Below are 20,587 nucleotides of genomic sequence, written 5' to 3' on the forward strand. Positions count from 1 at the left end.
GCTCCCACAAATTGGGCATCGCGGTCCTCAGGTCACAGGGCTGTATGTTTTAGTGAGCTTGGTCTTCTCGTTATCTGCTGTAATTGGGGAAAACTTTAACTTCATGGGACAGAAGCTGTCAAAACTGTTTCTGTCATATACCTGTAACTGCAGGGATTTGTACAACAGAGCCAGAGCAGCACGGTGCTGGTTGGAGCTCACAGCAGAGTTTACCAACAACCAGTAATTGCCAGCTCCGTTTGGATGAATTGTAAATGATCAAGGTAATGCAAATTAAGAAGACCTTCTCTGGGAAGCGTTTTAGCAGCTTCTGGGACCGAGGGAAGTCTGGCTTCTGCAGTGCTTCCTTGGGCTGGGAGTGAGCCCGTGAGTCCCCCCAGATCACAGGCTGCCTCCAGGGCTTTGCTGGTAGCTAATGCCGTGCAGCACCAGGGCTTGTCTCTCTTTATTTCAGCCTGCCTAGATGTGCATTTAAAAAAAAAAAAAAAAAGCCTCTGATAAGTGTCAATTGTGACTGATAAGGTTTGAAAGTACTTTAAAAGCTACATTTTTACTTTTCTGTGCTATTTTTTCTGAAGCGTAGTTGTGATGCATTAGGAGGCTCAGTGCCCGAGGGAATCGAGGTGGGGATATGGGATCAGCTGAGGAAGAGGTTCCTGAAATATCCTTGTCCCCCTTGTTCTGCAGTTTTGTAGAAGCTCCTGATAAACCTGTGAGCACGGGTGGAGGGCATGCTCCTTGGGGAAGGATGGGGGAAGCCTGCTTCCTTTTCTCTGCTCCTTTCCATCACCTCTGCTAGTTGGGTCTTTGTGGGTAGAGCCCCTGAGATAGAGGGCTATTAGAGATAACACAGCATCAGCAGCATGGGGCACAGAGCAACCTACAGCAAGCGCTGAGCTCTGGAAGGGCTCTGGGCCCGTGAGAAAGTTTTAACCTGGCTGTGCCAAAGGGTTGGATGCTTCCAGCAGAAAATAGCGGCAAACCTGACAAACATCCTGCTGGAAATAGTCATCAGCAGATGGAAGTCTGCCCAGACGTCTCCCTTGATTTGAAACTCACTGGCTAACGTCTGGGTGACTCCTGGATGGCTGTCCAATTATGAAAAATGTGTACAAGAACAGCTTGAGGCCTTGGGTGCCTTTTGTGTGATCTCACTCGGGGAATAAAATCAGAGGAGCAAGCTGCCAGAGCAGCTACCTGCGGGCTGTTGAATTTGCTTTCCTCTGATAACGGGGGTTTCCAGGAACAAGCTCTTCAGTTTGTCTTCAGTCCATGGAAAGCCTCCTGAGCACTCTGGGGCATGAGTACAGCTGGTTTTAAAGCTTCAAAACTTGTTTATGGGAAGTCTGCTTCTTGTTTCCAACTTGTCTTTTGGAGAGTAAGACTGGACGGGAGCATGTGTGCATAGGGATCGTGGTGGTTAGGGTGAACACTAAGACATGCAGAGAGGGAGAATCCTGCGATGGGCAGTGTAATTATTTGGGATTGGACTTGTTTAGAGTGAAATCTCGAAGGAGGACATGGAAAGCCTCAAGCCATGATGGCACAGGAGGTGCAGAGGAAGGGCTTTGGTGGTCCCAGCTGAGGAGTGAAACAATCCAAAGGCTCAAACCCTCCGCTTCTCTGCTTCCCCCCACTCGCTAAGTGGTGCACTTAGGTTAAGCAATCCCCATTCACAATGAAAGCCAGTGTACTTTATTTAATAACCGTGTCGCGGGGGCTCCTCCGGGAGCTGCGGTGCCAGAATTGGTTGGCTTTTAATGGGGCCTGTCAGGGGAATTGGCTGCAGATGGGGAAATGAGACGCATTCGCTCGTCTCTGGTTTTAACCTCCCAACGCTGGAGGAGAGGGTGGGTTTTGTTAAGTGCACTTTGCCTGTGTCTCTCTCTCCTCCGCAACAGCCGTCTACTTAATGCAAAATGCTGCTTCTCAGCTTTAGCTCGGCGAGGCGAAGTGCTGTGTTACAAAAGCACCGTGGGAGGGGAGAGAACCGGGAGGGAAGCACGCCTGTTTATTTGCTCCCATTACGACGCTGCCGCTGCGAACACAGATCGAAGCTTTCCTTCCAAAAGGCCCCTTGGCACGGGTTATTTGCACATAAATGGCCGCAGGTGATTTATTTATCTGGCACAGCTGGGTTCTGCAAAAGAAACTCTGGGCTCTACCTGCCAATGCCTTAATACTCCTTCCTGCATCGCTTGGAGGGTGTGGGGAATTGGCTCTGCTGCGGGAGGCTGGAGACCTCAAGACCATGGCTGAGATTTTTTGAGTGTTTGGGGTAATTTCATAAATGCCCTGTCCTCTTGCTCACTTATTTTGCTTTTCCTCTACAGTAGGTGCACACGAACATGTAGGGATTTTTGTGCCATGGTACCACGGAAAGGATAACTGTTAGGGAAGGAGTCGGGAAGGAAGGGTGTTGCCTAACAAGGTTAGTTTGTTATGCTGTTGTAGGGGAGGAGAAAGGTTTGCATTTGGGGGAGTATCAAGCGGATTACTATGGCTTTGGTCATTAGGTAGAATTAACAATTTACTCTCAATGATGCATGCCATGTAGCCATAGAAAAGCGGTTTCTTAATATGAAGGTGTGTTAAACCTATATGCTAATTACCTATATACATGGCCACATCTAGATCTGGATGACTGAGCTTTGTTCCTCGAATACCACTAGGTGTGGGTTTGTGTCCTTTGGGGCTGCTAGCATCCACCATTCAGTACCCAGACATCAAGACCTGTGTTTTTTTGTTTTTTTGTTTTTTTTTTGAAACTCATGAGAGAGGGGGGAAAAAAAAAAAGTTTGCCACAAAGATCAAATTCAAAACCTCAAAATGTATGGTAATGCGTATTTAACTCTCCTGACTTATAGGGTGGAAAGGGCTTTCCAGACACGGTAATGGGATCCTGGAAGTTGGGTACCTAGGAGTAACGGAGTTGTTGGGAGAGGGGTATGGTGGGTGAGGGGTGGCCATACATCTCAGTGGGGTGAGCTGAGGGATGCTGTGGAGAGGAATTTGTTGTAGAAAGTACCTTGGAAAAATTGGGGTCCTTGGAGCCATTGATAGAGAAAGCGATCTGCAAATCTCTCACATCTAACTTCAAAGGTGCCCAAAGACTTTCAAGTGCAAATATTTAGAAGCTCGCACACCAGTTGAGAGCAGAGGGGATGGCTTGTTTTCCCTCTCCCTCCCCACTCCTTCTTTTTCCCTGAGGGGAATTATCCACTGATGATTCCATAAAGGTTTTCCGCAAGGGAAACCTGTCTCCGTTACACAGTATATCTACATTAAAAGCCAAAAAGCCAAATCCTACAGCAGTGGAACTCCAAAACGCTTCTGTCTTTAGGCATCTTTCTTCAATGAAATCCTTACTTGTTTTTCTCTGACCTGATCCATTGCCTCTGAGCTGTGACTCTTGTCATAATTTTAAGGTGAGGAAGCTTATATTTGGATTGGATGAAAACGTGGCGTCCCCTAATCAAAGAGGAAAGGAACTGAAGAGAAGATACACTAGATACTCAGGCCCCTGCTGTCACTGACCAGCCGGAGCAAGGGTTTGTTTGTCCCATTATAGTATGCAGAACTTCATACAGCGTGATGGTCAGGGCATCAAATGAGATTTGGATGAGTTGGGTTCATGTGCGCTCAATTCTCAGACAAGTCCTTTGGTTTTTTGGTCCTTTAACTTGCTGTCCCCAAAATGGGGGTCGTAACATCTTAAATGGGAAGAAGTATTGCGAGTGTATACACTTCACTGATGCTATGGTTCTGGGGATTGTATGAATGCATTCATTTTCAATCAGGGTTTAAACCATTACAATAAGCCAGTGAAGTTCTGGTTGAAGGGCATGGCAGATAATTAGGTTTAAGCTCTCTTCTGGATTCACACTCCTCCAGACCTTGTGCTGAAGAAGTGGAAACGAGTCTGCAGGAACCTGACATCCAATTCCCACCCATCTCCAGAGAAGCAGAAAACATCATCTAGAATGTATACCTCAGAAGTCAGCCTGTGTCGATTTTTAACAGGGGTGAGGTTATTCAATCTTTGCTACTTTTATATGAATCAAGACTTTTTTCAATGCCATTAGAGGAAATAGGACAATTTCCTAAGTCTTTTTTTTCTTCCTTCTTTTTATGACAAAAACCCCATCTACTTAGGGTTAGCTCTATTATAAAATTTTCCTTTTAACAAATCCAATAATACAAAAATGTCATGCGAAATCCTTCTCTGCCATTACCAAATGATAAATCTAAATGTAGAAACTAGAGTTCTCAGTGGAAAGGGGCTGTTTCTTTTTCCCCTTTTGCTTTCTTCCTGTTTCTATCCTTGGAAATAGGAATGTCCTCACAGAAAGTAAACGGGCCTCAGCTTTCAGAACAACTTCCATTTATACCCATTTAAGAGCCTCGGCTGCAGAACCAACACGTGAAGGCATGCAATGTCCAGCTATCTCTGAAGTGACCGTGGTTTTGAACTCTTCCGTTGCTTGACAGCTTGTCTGAAGAGAGATGGTGGGAGTGATGGTCTGACGTAGTGAAGGACGTGAAATGGGGTGGAGAACGGAAAAGGAGTCAGGATCTCACTGGGCTGGATGACTCACAATAATGCTATCAGAGAGCGCCTGAGTCAACCCTGCTGTAGAAGGGTGAAAAAGATCCAAATATATCCAATTTCTGTTCATGCTATGACAGCTTATCAATATTCTTAACCAATTAACCAAATATCCAGCAGATAGCCACTGAAGCCAACCTCTTATGCCCACTGTTACGCTACAACCCTTGCATGAGCATGAGTCTAGCTCTAGAGTAGGTTTTGGCTCCGTGTTTTGCCAGAGGCATCCCAGCTGACCTTGGGTAAGCCATGAAGAGGGACACGAATGTTGTGAAATTTTATAAGTTGAATGCTTCCCTCACAGTTCATCACCATTTCTTACCTCACGAAGTCACCTAGATCCTTAGGATGGATTTAATTTTATTTTTTTTACTGTGGGAGTTGGGGAATGACAACAAGACCCTTTAGCTCACCCTCTATTCCTTCCCCTTGCTGAATATCTAGAGGGCAGCGTGTTCCTTGAGAGGTGAGTTTAAGTTCTTATTGATAACTGAGCTAAGGAAAGCTTTGAAACAGGGTCTGTTTTGTCCTAGATTATGGCTTTGGGAAGGGCTGCTGTGCTGGAGACAAGGTTCTCTGTAACTCTTTTTCTGAGAAAAAGAGGAGGAAGGAAAAAGGGATGCATTAAGGCACTTGGAAGCAGACTTCGTATAAGACCTAGAAGAGGCAGAGAGGGAATATCTTACATATAAATTCAGCCGGAGCGTGACTGTGAAGGATGTTCTGAAAGCCTGCCAGTTCGAAGTGGTTATACACATGCTTAATTGCGGAAATATAGGTGCCTCAATAATGTATGAGCATGAAGATTACCAACAAAATCGTCTGAGGTGCCTCCCAGGTTTTGAGCAGGAGCCAGGTGGAGGTTTGACGAGTGCCAGTAGCACAGCACCTACGTGTTCAAGGTCTGTTTAAGGATCTAGCAATTAGCTCTCGAGCAATGACAGATTAGCTCTGCCCTGCCTGCTGGAGATGTTGTGAGGATCAGTTCCCAAAGGACAGTGCACAAGTGCTGGGAAACCAAACGGAGACGATATTATGAGCACCTATGGAAATGAGACCAAGTTGGCTCTCCTCGGGGGTGTCTGCAAAGGTGAGAGGGAAACTTCATTTTTCTGAGGGGAAAAAGGCAGAAATCCTGTTAGCTCTTGGCAGTAGGTTTTTGCCAGCCTGAGTACAGCCCATGAGTTCACGCGGTGAAGAAGGGAACATCGTTCATGGTGTGACTGGAGGCTGAGAAGCAGGAATTTGACCCCAAAACACGTGCAGTCCCAGGTGGAGAGATGTGGGTGCTTCTGCTAGGACACAGGTGAGGCAGCGCAGGACGAGGAACACCGCTGTCAGAAGTGCAGCAGGAGAAGCTGTAGCCTGGCAGCAGCGAAGCTCTTAGCCTTTGCTTTTCACTCAAGCCTGAAAAGCTGGAAAGGTCAAGGCAAATTCTGGACTTCTCAGCATTACAGAGAAGGCTGTGTTCCTGGTGTCTTGGGGTTTTTACGCTTTTTGCTTGTCTCTCTTCCTCTTTTTTTTTTTTTTTTTTGCTTGTGCGCGTTTTTTGCAGCATATTGGGAATTGGGGGAAGGGGGAGCTCTAACGTTAGGAAAAAATAGCTAGTGCCCCTCATGCCTACGTGGCTCGCGCACATGCTTCCTGCATTTGACAGCAAAATCAATTAATCATTAGGAATCTCCTCCTGGTATCAGCACTGAAACATTTCTACCCTGTAGAAGACAGAAAGAGTATAGAAAAAGGCAGAAAGTAAAAGAAACATTTTCCCTCTAAATTTCCTCTCTCTCCTGTTTCCCTTTCCTTTCACATAGCTGCACGCTCACACCTGCAGATGTTGACACAGCGGTCTGGCTAGCCAGAGCTGCTGGTCAGAGCAAACATCCTGGGAAGGCAGTAAATATCACAGGAATAAATGCCCCCCCTCAGCCCCATTTGGGAGGGATGTGTGTTGTAGATCTCGTCTGTACCTGCTTGCTTTCTCTTCTGTGTTGAGTGGGAGCATCCCCACAGGGATCCCCTTGAATTTCCAAAGGGATGCATGCCCCTTTCTGCCCCCTGCTTCTCGCAGGGAAGGAGAGGCTGCAGAAAGCTGTCCCTGAATATTTGACCATGAGGTTTTCTCCTCTGATGGAGAGTGTTAGTTCCCTCTTCATCTTCTGGGATACTCGTCCCCTGTGCCAGTGTTTGCTTCTGATTTAATGTAGTGCTGAGAATGAGCTGTATTCCCAGGCTGCTGCGTGAAAAGAAGTACAAATATGTCATCTCTGCTAGCTGAAATCTTCAAGGTGAGAGAAGGGATCAAGCGTAAAGCAGGAGAAACTCACGTGAAGGTGACCTGGTGGTTGTGGGGCTTTCGTTTTGTTTGCAGAGAAACCGTGCGGGTGTCTGCGCGTGCTGCTGTACAGAGAGCAACGCCACTGCAGGATGGAAAAATGGCATTCATGGTACTTTGATCCTGTAAGTCACTAATGCAGCTCCAGCACAGACTGATCTTAGTTGAATGTGATTCCCCTGAGCTGACCACCCTGCCTTTCCTGATGGAAAGGTGCATGGTCTGGCATCACTTCCCACTGCAGCCAGAAACCCATTTTATGCAACCTCTACTCCTACAAGGAGGGAAGGGGGTTCCCTCCCTGGCATCCTCAGCAGGCACTGGTTTCCTGTTTCCTCTTAGAAGAACGTGAAATCATGTGGAGAGACAGTGTTGGGATTAAACGAGGAACGCTGAGGTTATGAAGGTGATTTGAGGCTTTGCAGCACAGAGCGATGTGCCTTTGCTCGGCAGGCAAAACGCAGTTTGGGAGGATAAAAGGTACAAGGGAGCACAGCTGGTCTCCTATTTTCCCTTCCTTCAACACCCTCAACATCCTTAGTACCACAGCTGCTGTTAGCTCACTATGATATCTAAATAAAAACTCCGGTTAGCCCCCATCTTTGGCAGACCTTCCAAGTTCGTAACCCCGTTTTCTTCTAAAATAAACCGTGACACCCCAACTTTTAGCGGAGATGCGTGCTGATACGAGCATTGAAATTCTATGGCCGTAACTGCAGGCTGTTTGAATTGGAAATTATTTGCTTTCTCTAATCCTCAAAATAAGCCAAATAAACCCAAACCGCCTCACTGCAAAGGTGACTCTCACTTTCTCGTCTGTTTTTGGAGTGGGCTGTGACGATCCTGAATATTTCTCCATGACTGAAAAGGAAATAAAACCCATCCCTTTGTGGCTGCGGCTCTGAACGGGGTTGGCTTGTTCTGGCAGGTGCACTATCTTTAGGAGCAGTGTGAGGAAAAGCCTGTGGCTGGAAACACCACAGGGAATTAAGAAAGATGAGGCACAATCCTCCTCCTGACTCGGGGAAGGATATTAGTCAAGTTAGGAGAACTTTTTCCCCCTCTGTTCAAGCCTCACTGGCAGGCGTACTGCACAAATAAGCTTATCGGGGCTGGTTTTTCGCTCTGCAGCTGGGGATGGTGCTCACAAAGCAGCTAGTGGCTGGCTCCCTGGCTTGGGAGTCAACTGTTCCCTGACCTCCGTGTATAATCTAAGAGCAGCCTGAGGGGATACTAGCCTGGGAGATCCCTTAAATCCCACCATCTGGCCAGGGCCCCAGGCCTCTGGTGACAAAGGAGCTGAGCCAAAGAGCACTGGTGTTGCAGCTGCACCCCGTGCTCCCCTAACCCCGAGGGCTGTGGTGGGAATCCGGTGCCATCGGATCCCACCCCACACCAGCTGGAAGCATCCCTACAGCAGAGGGCTCCTCCCTCCGAGGACATTTGGCAGCTCGTTGCCCTGACAGCCAGGCCTAATTCCCTCATCTGGTAGGAGCTTTAGATACAGGAGGGAGAGAGAGAGAGGATGGATATTAATCCAGATGACTTTTTCAAGTCAATGCCACGATGAAAATACTGTTTTTGTTCTTAAACTATTTCCTGGTTTATGTTTTTTGTTGCTGCTGCTGCTGTTATATATGGTTGTCTCCTGAGAAATCATCTCCATTTGAATTTCAGGAAAGATTATTTTTTATTTTCTTTAAGTCCAGAGCGTACATGTTTATAAATCAGTGAAGACAGAGCTAGATCTCAGTTCTGCTTGGTCCCCTGTAAAACTGTGTGCTCTGATTTAATACAGGAGCTGTCTGTCACCGACAATGGATGGCTCTACCTAACAGAACTGTTGACGCACAGAAGTTATTTCCATCGCATCTACAAGCTTAAAGAATGTGTTTTGCCGATGCGATTAATTTGAAACAAACCCCGTGTATCCTCTAGGAAAAAAAAAGAAAAAATTAGGACACAGCAAATCCAGGCAGGAGAAGGGCAGCGAAGCCTCTTCCCCTGTCAGGGTGCACGTGGAGCTGACTATTTGAGAGGCGACCACTGGGACTGCTCCACCTGCGGAATCACAAAGCCCTGGTACAAATTTAGGGCAGCTCCTATGGCATGGTTATAGTGCCAGTGCAGGTGGCAGGACCCCTTTATGCAGGGTGGTATATAGGTCTTGAAGACCTTCAGGACTGTTTCTCAATTAAAGCTTACTGCACTGATTTATTATTATCAATTTTACCCCCCTCTGGGGACAAAGAGGATAAGGAGTGTTGGGATTTAGCACGTGAGGATGCTTGGCAGCAGGTTTAGGCAGTGGTAAGGCCAACGTTATGTTTTATTAAATACCTGCTTGCAGTTTAGTCAAGAAACCTGCCAGCCAGCGTGCGGTGTCCAAACAGACACGTGGGAGCTCTCTGGACCGCCAGCGCTGATCTCCAGCGCTTGGACGAACAAGAAAGCCTTACTCTAGGTGTTAGTCAAAGCAGGCACCACGTTTTTGCTCTTCTGAGAGCCAGCCAGCAGCGTGCAGCCCATGCACGATGGCAGCACAACCAGGCAGCGTCTGTAATGCCTTGTGACAACTGAATATCAAAGGTTTCCATACCAATGTGTTTACTATTAGGTTTCCTTCTTCGTGCTCCCACCTATCTTGGCTTCTCCCCAGAGCTGGAGTGGGAGGACATTGTCAATTATTTTATTTGTGCTCTGTCCGCAGCCTGAACCTCTGCCCATTATTCTAGGGAAGACAGCTGTTTTTGTTGCAATGAATGGCTGGAAACAAGTTAACAATGCCGACACTTAAATTGACATAATTAGGCTTCAGAGTCAATACCCACAGAGACCTGTGAGAGGAGCTGGTATTTATCATAGCTGTTGTTTTAGTTCTTTCGCAATGGAATAAGATAGAGCTGCAGTGGGGTATAATAAAAAAATAAAATGAAATTACAAACCATTTTTTCTGTAACCACGAGGATTATCACTGTGGTAAATGGAGAGCTGAAGAGTCCTGTAGTCTCCGAGTGCTGCTAGATGATGTACTCCAGTGCATTGTTAGTTGCTTATGTAGCCTGAGCCTTATTTCTCTTGCTTACTGAAATATTTTCCACGATACCTCTTGGTTCAATTGTTGCGTGTTTTGACATATAGCCCACTTGACTTTGCTTTGTTTACCCTTCTTCTCTATTTCACATCCTCTTGCGACTCTTTCCCTTCGTTCCACATCCTAGCTTGTCATGATGTGAAATTTTAGGTCCAGGAAGGCAGCTCTACACCTTCCATGAAATCTGGAGCTGTGCCCTTTGTGCCTTCCTCTGTTCTTATAGTGTGCACACATAGCGTGGTGCTGTGCTATTCCCTCTGCACGTAGCCGGTTATTGAGTGGTAACATTGCTTAGAATGCAAAAACCTAGAGCAATAAAATGAGTTGTCATAAAGGAAAAATGGATTTTTTTAAATAAACTCAAAAATGTCTTTTTTTCCCTTACCTGAAAACAGCTCTGAGCAGCTTAGTATGATCAGAGGTGTTTGCGTGTGTTTTTTTGTTGTTCCTGGGCAACAATTGTATGGTTCAGAAGACCGAGCTGTCCACCTCCGTTTGTGTAATGAGGCCACTGGAGGTAGAAGTTGACTCAGGCTGAGATGCACATGGAAGACGCTGAAATGCTCCTAAAACAGACGTGCAATTACAGCACTTCACGTTTCCCTGGAACACCGGCTTTGCGCTATTAGTTTCCTGACAAGGAAGTTTGTTTAACGTTTGATTTATTTTATTTCTTGGTGTATCCGAACTGCTGGAGCCAGGGTGTAGTATATTCAGAAGCAATAGAGCTTTTATAGGAACCTGTGCCTTTCAAGCTGGCATTTGCCCTTTTGCAAGCAAAGAAAAAAAACGCTGAAGTCTTTACAATGACTGGTGAATCCCCAAGTCAGCCACAGAAGTCTGAAGGCCTATAGCACAAGACACATCGTAGGTCCAGGCTCTCCTCCAGGACCATTGTTTGAAAATAATGAAAAAGGCTTCAGCTGCAGAAGTCTGAGGAAAAGAAAATAAATCATTGCTCTTTGAAGTTAAAGGATACCAGAGGACACTTGTGTTGGGAGCTACCCTAAAGTGAAGAGCTGGGGGTAAGATTTGGCTTTGCCTCTTCCTATACTTCCAGGTTGCTTGGATACGAACCCTTGTGGTTGGCTTTGGTTCTTCCAAAAAGCTGTAACACTTCTCTCTTTCCTCTATTTTCCTTAGAAAATAAAAAGCTAGAATAAAAAGTCAGTGAGTGAGGAGGATAAAAGCAGAAAGGGAATGACAGAAATGCAGCATTCAGCTTCAGTAAGTCTGCTGTGGACCACGGTGGTCCCTGTTGCCTTAGGGAGGCTGCCCAGATCCCAGAGAATCACAGAACCATTGAGGTTGGAAAACACCTTCAAGATCAGCTTGAAATTTCCTCTTTAGAGGAGTGCTTTCATGGAGTTCCTCCTCTGAGCCCCAGTACCCAATTTCCATGGGCTTCCTTCCCTTCCACCACCATTTGGCACATGCCTGGTGAACTGTCGGGGTGGCCTCCATGGATCCTCTACACCATGCTGACCACTAATGTCTCCGTGCTCAAAATGAGGACTTTCAGTCCAAAATGGTGTTTCTGGTAGACTAAAGAAGTCAAAAAGAAAGAGAAGAAAAGGGAAGGGCTTTGTGATGGAGCACAGCATGTTTATTTTGAATTTTTAACATGAGAAATGTTAACCTCTCGCAAATTAGTAAACCCAATTCATAGACAAAAGGGGTTGGCTGGCTTTCAAAGAAAAAGGAGAGACCATTCACTGTTGCTTACTAGTGAAGACAAAGAATATTTTAAACCTCTGTCCTGCCATTTCCATGCGGGTAGATCTGTTTTTGCCTGTCCAATATTAAAAATAAATAAAAACTCGTGGTTTCATGGTGGCCTGGTTGGGAGGAGCTGTTCAGATTTGATACAGACCAAACGCTGAGCAAAGCTTTGATCTGTGAGATTAAAAAGCATGTTTTTCTCCCTGTCATACTCTACATCTGAGCTTCAGAGACTTGTTAGCTTCCCAACTTCTGACATGAAGTTAGGGTATCCTATTTAGGAGGCTGGTCTCTGCTATTGTAACCAGTCGGTCTGCTGGTCCCTCTTCATATCTGAACCATCTAAGGTGAGATTTTAAGCCTGGCTGTATGTGATAGATATCCCCTATGCTGTTGTCTTGTGGGGAAGGAACGTGCTCTTCTAGATGAATCTGGGGGTCTGAGTGTCGTGGTCTAGACCTTACAGGGGCGCCTGGCCTCCTGTGCTAATGGCTGCTCAGGGACACTGCTGGAGGGCTCACCAAGGTACTTGAATTACCTGCTAAATATCTGTATTCAGCCTCTCTGCAATTGTGAAGTGAGCTGAAATGATAGGCCTCCCATTCCTCTATGCTACAATTGAGGTACGAGTTTTGAGCTCTTGGATGAGATGATTGCGCTGAGAAAACCAGCTGGCTGGAAGCTGAATGTGAGCGAGGGACCAGACCAAAGTACTCCGAAAATCACAGCTACCTCTGCTCATTTAGGACTGAAAAACACCTTGTTGTCATTAGCCTCTCTAGCCTGTCAGTTTGAAAAGTGCCTCTGTAGAGCTCGGTTTTTATGTATTAGCATCTGGGAAGAAAGCCTTATGCAGCAGCTGGGAGATTGGTGAGAAAACATCCCGTGACCTGGTCATCCTTATGTGATCTTTCGTCTCTTCTCGCCTGCGTTGTGCCACTGCTCTATAACAACATAGGAAATGATCATATGCTTTTTACCACCAAAAAAAAAAAAAAAAGGTTTCCTTTACTGTGTTCTGATTTATTCTCCAGTACGTATTGTATTCTGATTTATTCTCCCTGCCCCCAGCCCCAAATCAGATTCGCTTTTCCTGCACAATGTCAAGTCACCGGCAAGGTTTCGATATTTGTCCTGAAAGCTGACCCCAGTTTTCTAGGCCACTGCCAGAAGGTCAAAGTGAAAGGCACGTCTAACCTCGCTGCTTCTCAGACAAGGCAGAGCTTTCTCTTGGGGGTAGGCGATGGTTTGTCTCTTTCTGTTAGACAACAGCCATGGGACCAATGGCCACCCCAAATCTCCCAAGTTTCTATTCCAAGTGTAACATACACATTAAAAAAAAAAACAAAAAACAAAAAACAAACTCATCCTTCCCCATTAAATGTGCAGCAGTTGATCCAGGGGAACAAATGAGGAGAAAAAAATGATCCATGGCAGATGTTAGTCACATTGTTACCCCACCACTGCAAGTTGCTTTGATTTTTGTGGTGAAGAGCTATCGTAGAATACTTTTCAACTAAAGCATATCTACATTTTAGGTATTGGCTGCTTATGAACCACGCAGTGTATGCCTCAGACTTGGAGAGTAAGCAGTTTCTTGATACAGAAGTCAAAATGCCAGCTCAAAAAAACACAAAAAAAAAAAACAACCAAGTATATTAAACTAGTTATGTCAGGGTTGCTTTGAACTTCATGCTATGTTTAAGAATGTAGAGTGCTTTTCAGTTTCAAACTCCTTCACAAACATTTTGAAATTAATTTTTAATGGCTGTGAAAGATGAGTGACTATTACCCTCACTTTATACTTGAAGACGACTAGAATCGATGCGACTTGCTGAAAGCAATGGGGGAGTAGGTAAGCCTTCTGTCTGGACTACTAGGACTGGCATTTTTTGTATGTTTTATTTTAAATCTGAACTAGCGCATAGGTGAGTTGGATGAAAAACCTGTCTTTTATTGGCTGCCAAGAGCACGGTTTTGTTAGTCTGACAGCACCTAACCTCTCACAGAGGCTGTACAAATGGGATCCGTGCTACTGATGCTCTCTGAGGAAGGGCCTGGGAGGACTGTCTGCCAAAAACACTAGTGCTGGCGTTCTGCTCAGGGTTATCCTCGGCTTCATTTCACTGTTTATGAATGGAGGGGGAGGGGGAAAAGGTTGTCATCTCAAAAAAAAAAAAAAAAATCAGATATTAAGAATTGTTAATAGCTAATGCTCAGGCAGACAGCAGAGGAGACCTCTTAATTCCAAGGAAACCTGTAATGGGACACTGCCATATGTTTAGAGCATATGGACAGCTGAAATGAAATGCTTCTGGAGCGAGGGCACTCGGAGGCATTACACCTTGCATGGCAGCATTTGAGACCGAAACGGTAAAAAAAAATCATGGTGGGGGTGGGTCAGCCCTACCTGCTCCGCAGACATGTTAATGAGGCAAGTGGAGAACTAATGGACTACTGATTAAGCATGTTTTAGACATCCATTTAACTAAAGGAAATATTATTGTGCCGTGCTTACCCGGGAGGTCAGAGATTTCACAGTTTAAAGCTGCAAGAAGCATCCCTGAGGGTTATTAAGCCGCAACCTCTCAGATCTCCGAGGAACGAGCATTCAGCAGTGCACCATTAGCCTGTGAGATCACACGGTCTTGTTACCCTCCCTTCCCTCAATTTTTGTTGCATTCACCTGCTGGGTCTTGTCTTAAATTAGGCTGCGAGCTCTTCCTGGCTTTCTTTGTATTTGCATAGAGACTAGCACAATGGTGCCCTGATACTGAATGAGGCTTTTGGATCTCGCTATAATACCAATATATGAGTAATGAATAGCTAATGATAATAATAATAATACTGTCTGCTTTGTTATGAGCTTCTTCTTTTTTTTTTTTTCCCTGCTCTTATCCGTGTGAGTTACCTCACCCTCAGTGGCTTGAGCCCACGATATCTTCTCCTATTTTGCTGTTGTAAATTGTAGTGTCTCCAGTCCAGCAAGAAGACGGACGCTGACGTCTTGCAGGAGGACGAGGGCATGTGACAGGTAGCATAGATGTTCAGTCAGGTCAAATAACAGCCTTATACTTTGGGGCTTAAGCTGCCTCCCAGCTGTCTTCACCAATGTTTCAGTGCTGTCTCTCCTGTGGTTTATTCTGATTCTTGTGACCTTTTCCAGCTCTGTTTCTTGCTTCGCAGTTAGAAAAGGAGGATGCCGAGGGCAGCTGTATGCAGAAGCCCATCCTGTAAACAGGGCTGCCTTCTCTAAGGGGAAATTCTCTCTACTCAGAAGAGATTTCTCTAGGGTTAGACCACCCTTCCCTCAGAGGGAATAGACTGGGAAAGCAAGGAGGGCAGTCTGTAAAAGGAAACCCAAATCTCTACCACAGCTGTATATGTCAGAATAAAAATATTAAGAGAAAGAATGAGGTGCAGTTACCTGTGAGCTGCCGTGGACTAGCACTGACTACATCTCTCCTTAAGTGCTTGGTCGCTTCTAATGGCTGCCTGTTCCAGCACTGTCTTGATTACCGAACCCTTTCAATTTGTAGGGAGAGATTTTTTTTTTTTTTTTTTTTTTTTTTTGTAGTGCTAAGGTGGATACTTATCCTGCACTCCTGCGTGGTTGTGCACACCTCCCCTTTGAGTTACCAATTATTTTTGGATTTCTGTCTTGCCTATTCAGTCTTCCTCTTCCTTTCTTCTCTGCAAAGGCAACCCATTCTTACTGAGTGGGTATGGCTAATGAAAGCTCGTTCTTTGCTTGGGCTCGTAATTCCCAGACGAGTGAAAATGAGGATGCAGCGGAGTCCTTACAGGAAATCCTTCGCTGGCAAGGCCAGCTCTATAATGGACTCTCTCTAACACCTCTCACTCCTCACACCCTACCCTTGCACCATTTTCTGATGTCACCTTGTTACCACACCACTGCTTCGGGGTCAAAGAGCAGCCCAACATTCCCTTAGTTACTGCTTGGAGTTGAAAGAAAGGGACTTTGCTGCCAAAAGGAAGCTCTCTCCTCTCCCCATTTACGTGTACATCAGCTGTAGAGCAGCCTCCATAACCAGGAGTCTGCCTGTCTGTCTGAAGGGGGTATAACAGAAGGGAGCGTCTTTCCTACTCTAGTTTTTGGTTGGAAGGAGACTCTGAGAGGGGCATGGAAAGGGAAGGAGATAACCCCCAGGAAAGTCAAACTATCTATTTATTTAGTTATGTGTTTTGGGTTGCGTTTTGCATTAATCGCTGCCACACACAGAAGCCCTGTAATTTATTATTGGTGATAAGTGTGGACAGTAGCTATTATTTTTGCTCTCTGTTCTAAAACGTGGCAAGCAGGGACACTTAGATTTATGGAACATGCATTATTCAAATCTCAGGGCCCGATGGCTCAGCATGAGCAACCCCAGCTATTTCCAGAACCTTTTGGTCCTTCCTCCTTTATTCCTCCTTGTTTTTCCCTTTCCTTACTTTTTTCATTATTTTTTTCTGTTTTATTGGGCTGCATGAGGATAAGTGGAATTTTTTCAAGTAGCTTCAGTGAAACCACGCCAGTGACAGAAGTAGTCCTGCAGGGACTTCACAGGCTAAAGCAGCAGGGGCCTGATGCATGTCCTGTAATGCTGAGTCAGAGGAAAAGGCAGTTTGTGTTTGGATAGGTACCTGGCTGCTGGAAATTCAGGCAAATAGCTTCCTGGGTCAGTCGTCTGTATTTAGCTTTTAACATCTGATCTCCTCTGGAACTGCTGTAGGGCTGGAGCAGAGGCTGTATGTGTGCCTGGGCTGGCACTCGAGGCATTAAAGCTACTTCACCTCTCACCTTCGGCTGTGAACTGCCTCTAAAAATGCCTGAAATCACTCTCACGTCTGCAGTCATTACGTTAACAGGTGGATATCATGCAAACAGAGGATCTAGGTGTCTCTCTCCTCTTCTGTGGGTGTTAAGCTGCAGGGTACAAATTGCAGGAGCTGAAAGAGTTCCCCTGACAGCAGTTCCCTCTAGCCTCTGCATGGATTTGGGCTAGTTTCTCCCTCCAGCTGGTTGCGACTGCTGCTTAATGAACAGCCAAGAATTTCACAGGAGGGCAGAGGAATCGGTTTCTAGGAAGCTCCTGCTTACATGCAGTTAGAAGCAAAAGGAAAAAGGAAAAAAAAAAAAAATCAGGTGTGGAGCAATGGGACAGCTAGTAAATTCTAAGGAGCCTTCAGACCAGGCGATAAAACCTGATGGTGGTAGCAAAGCTGAAAATGAAGTCTTTATCACTGAAGAATAATGTACGGGGACCTGAGCAGGATCGCATCGTGGAAAGACAAGAGCAGTCAAGGAGTAATGCTAAAAGTAAGAACAAAATTTCAGCAAAATGAAACGCTGAGTGACTGGATAAAGTGATTTGATACCACCTGAAGTGGTCCAAATAACACCTAGTCTACGTGTGTACTGCCGAAGTGCTACAAGCCTCCGAGTGTGAGCACTCCTGTGCCATCACGGGTATGTCTGTGTTGGAATGCTGCCCTTCTGTGCAGGCAAGGAAATAACCTGGACAAGTTTAACCTTACATTTTATCAATATAGGTACATCTGCTCTGGGCTTGTAGGATAAAACCACTACATTTCTGCACATATTACGCTTGTGTGGAGTTTCATACTGCCTTTTAAAAACACTATTGGAAATAAATCATCAGGAACCTATGAAACAGGACATTGTAGAGAACCAGGGAAGAGAACCAAGCTCTGGGGATCTGAAAACTGGATTGTGAGGGTTTATTTCCCCTGCATTAGTTCACGTAGGTTTTTTCCCCTCTCTTATTAAATTGTAGAGAGGGGAAGCAGGGGGACCTAGTTATACTCTCAAAAATATATGTGAATATCAATACGCAACTTTACCCAATGTGTCTGAATCAGCCTCTGCGTTCTGGTGTTCTTGTTATTTCCATACTAAATCACACTAGAAGAAAACTCTCTTCTTGCTATTGAGACTGCTAGGATCCTACTCCCAGGGCAAAAAGTATCTCATAAAGAAAAAAAAAAAAAAAAGGCAAAATTGGGGAGAAAAAACAAGATAAATGTGCAACAGACTAAATGACAATTTTGAACCAATGTGGATTGGGAAAAATCAATGTAATACCGTAAGTTCTGTCTTTCTGTGTGGAAAAATGAAGTAGGGTCCCAGACAAGCGTTCTGCGTGTTGGCTCTATCAAAATACCAGTTCTGATAGAGCCTTTAGTGAGACAGATTTCAGCTCTCAAAGTCATAAGCATGTTAACTGTTTCTCAGCCTCTGAAATAGCGTGGCCAGGAGAAACTCGGCTGTGGTTTCAATACTTTGGGAAAGAACTGCAACCTGTAGTAATTCAGACTTGGACCAAAGTTAGAAATCCTGATTCTGAGGGCTGCTGAACTTTGACGTGTCATCTGGAAGAGAACTTTGCGCCTGGTGCCTCCCTATAATAGGATTACTCTGAATTATCCAAACTGAAATTGAACACACACAGCAGCGTCGCATGGACTGGAGAAAACAGGTTATCAGGCTCCAGCAAATGTTGTTTGTAGCAGCTAATTTCTTGAATGCACAATAAGGAGTGCTGGCTCCCATTTCAGGCACTGTGGATGTTAGTTCTGAAACTGAAAATTGCATCTGGTTGGAATATTTTCTCTAGGAAAAACAAACAAACATCACTTTTTTAAATATAATATAAAAATGAGCCACAAATCAGAATGGAAATGCAAGAGCAAACTGCCGATGGAAAATTAATTTCTGGGAAAATTTCGGAGGAAATTGAGCATGATACAGTCCAAAGCTTTGATGAGATTGACACATACCTGCAGAACATTTTGATTTCCACAAACTGGCATTCTTACAACGTTTTGCAAGAGAGATTTTTCCAACCGGTGTTGCTTATTGTGGCTCAGTCATTATGAATGACTTGAATAGACCAAGTCTGTTGTCCTCCCAGGAGAATAGCTTGAAGAGTGACATGATACAAGGCTTCAAGTAAGTAGATTATTAAAAACTCAGATGATAGTTTTAAGAGTCTAAAGGGAAAAGTAAGGATATTGAAATCCTTAGAATGCTTTGTATATTATTTATAGTGTTAGGGTAATGCCTAGAGGTGAAATACAGTTCCTGTCCCAAATTCTGTGTATTTAAAATAGAGAAAGCTTGAAAGTCTGTTGTCAGCCTGCTAGCAAGTATCTGCAGGGTATTTTGTCTGTCTCTGAATAGAGGTAAGAAATGAACTGCAGGAAACTGTGGATACAAATGAAGCGGCAAGGGGTAGTCTTTATGAACGGACTAGCCAGAACGCCCACAAATTTTAAATGGGATCAAAATTTGGAACCAAATCGTGCAGGTCATGCTTGTATGAAAAGAGGAGGAGAAAGGCAAGACTGTCGAGGGCAATCATACACAAAGTGCATCAGCAATGCCAATAACATGTGCCAGAGGTTTCTGGCAGTGTGTGTAAAGGAGACATTAATGGAACTATCAGGAAATAATAATTAGCGAAGTGTATAAAGACAATGTATTATTTATAATGCGGCTCTTTTCTGAAAAGTGTAGTTGTTGGTAGGTCCCAATAGGCATCCGCAGGGGTTGAATGTGATCCCTCGGGGAAGGATGCAGTTTCCAGCAGTATCCAGGAGACCTACAGCTGCCCTGTAGCATGTGGTGAGAGGCACTTTCCTTGAAAGCACAGCCCAGATTCTTAGGCATGTGTTAATTATATTAAACATCTCGCTCCCAAACGCAGCTGCTGTACTCCCCAAATCTGTTCCTACCCCTGTACGACGTTGTCTATCCCTCCCCAACCCCACTCCAAAGATAGGACTTGACTCCTAATAGCTTCCCTTTCTCTGCGTTTCTGATCTCTAAATGCTATAGCTGCTGTTTTATTTTCCAGCTATGAGTGATGTTGGTACAGAAAGGTTTCTATTATCTCTTCACTGCACCTCTCTTTCTTATCATATCTCTGAAGACATCACTAACCTTAATTCCAACCTAATCCAGAAGTCCCCCTTTTTGACAGGGTTCTTCAGCAGGCTACTCCAAGGAAGGTGTTTGTACCCAGCAAGTCTTGGTAGGGTCTAGCGGTCAGCATGCAAGGGCTTTGGGGCTCTACTACTCCCTTAGTCATTATGAACTATTTTCATTTATCTCTGCCTATTCATCCCCTTTTAAAATGGGTATAAAAATGAAGTCTAAGCTTACGTAGAGCAGGAGTTTGCATGCTGAGAGTTTTAAAGAAGGTTTGCTGACAGATGTGGAAGGAAGGACATGATGGACGCTGAATCAAAGAATCATAGAATCATTTGGGTTGGAAAAGACCTCTAAGATCATCAAGATCAACCATTAACCCATCACTGTGAAGTCTACCACTAAACCATGTCCCTAAGCACCGCATCTACACGCCTTTTACATACTTCAGGGATGGTGACTCGACCACTTCCCAGGGCAGCCTGTTCCAATGCTTCAAAACCCTTTCAGTGAAGAAATTTCTTCTAATATCTAACCTAAACCTCCCCTGGCACAACTGGAGGCTATTTCCTCATCCTATTGTTTGTTGCTTGGGAGAAGAGACTGACCCCCACCTCACTGTGGCCTCCTTTGAGGTAGTTGTAGAGTGATAAGGTCTCCCCTGAGCCTCCTTTTCTCTAGGATAAATAACCCCAGTTCTCTCTACCGCTCCTCCTAAAACTTGTTCTCTAGCAGAATGGTTATTATATTAAGGTTCGCTCAGAATCCCTCTCTGATTCCTCTAGGGATTTTCTTGTTTTCATCCTAAACTGTGAATAGTAGAGTTCCAATCTAGTGCATTTACAATTTTGCAAGCACCGTTGCCAAACA

The 20,587-nt window shown here is 44.9% G+C and overlaps 1 protein-coding gene across 1 annotated transcript in view; it reads left to right on the top strand.

Moving 5' to 3' along the window:
* LSAMP (limbic system associated membrane protein) overlaps positions 1 to 20,587 on the top strand; it is an 873,680-nt gene that overhangs the window by 565,546 nt on the left and 287,547 nt on the right. The window lies entirely within an intron of this gene.

The sequence above is a fragment of the Aythya fuligula genome, chromosome 1 (genome assembly GCF_009819795.1).
Source record: "Aythya fuligula isolate bAytFul2 chromosome 1, bAytFul2.pri, whole genome shotgun sequence".
NCBI lineage: Eukaryota > Metazoa > Chordata > Aves > Anseriformes > Anatidae > Aythya > Aythya fuligula.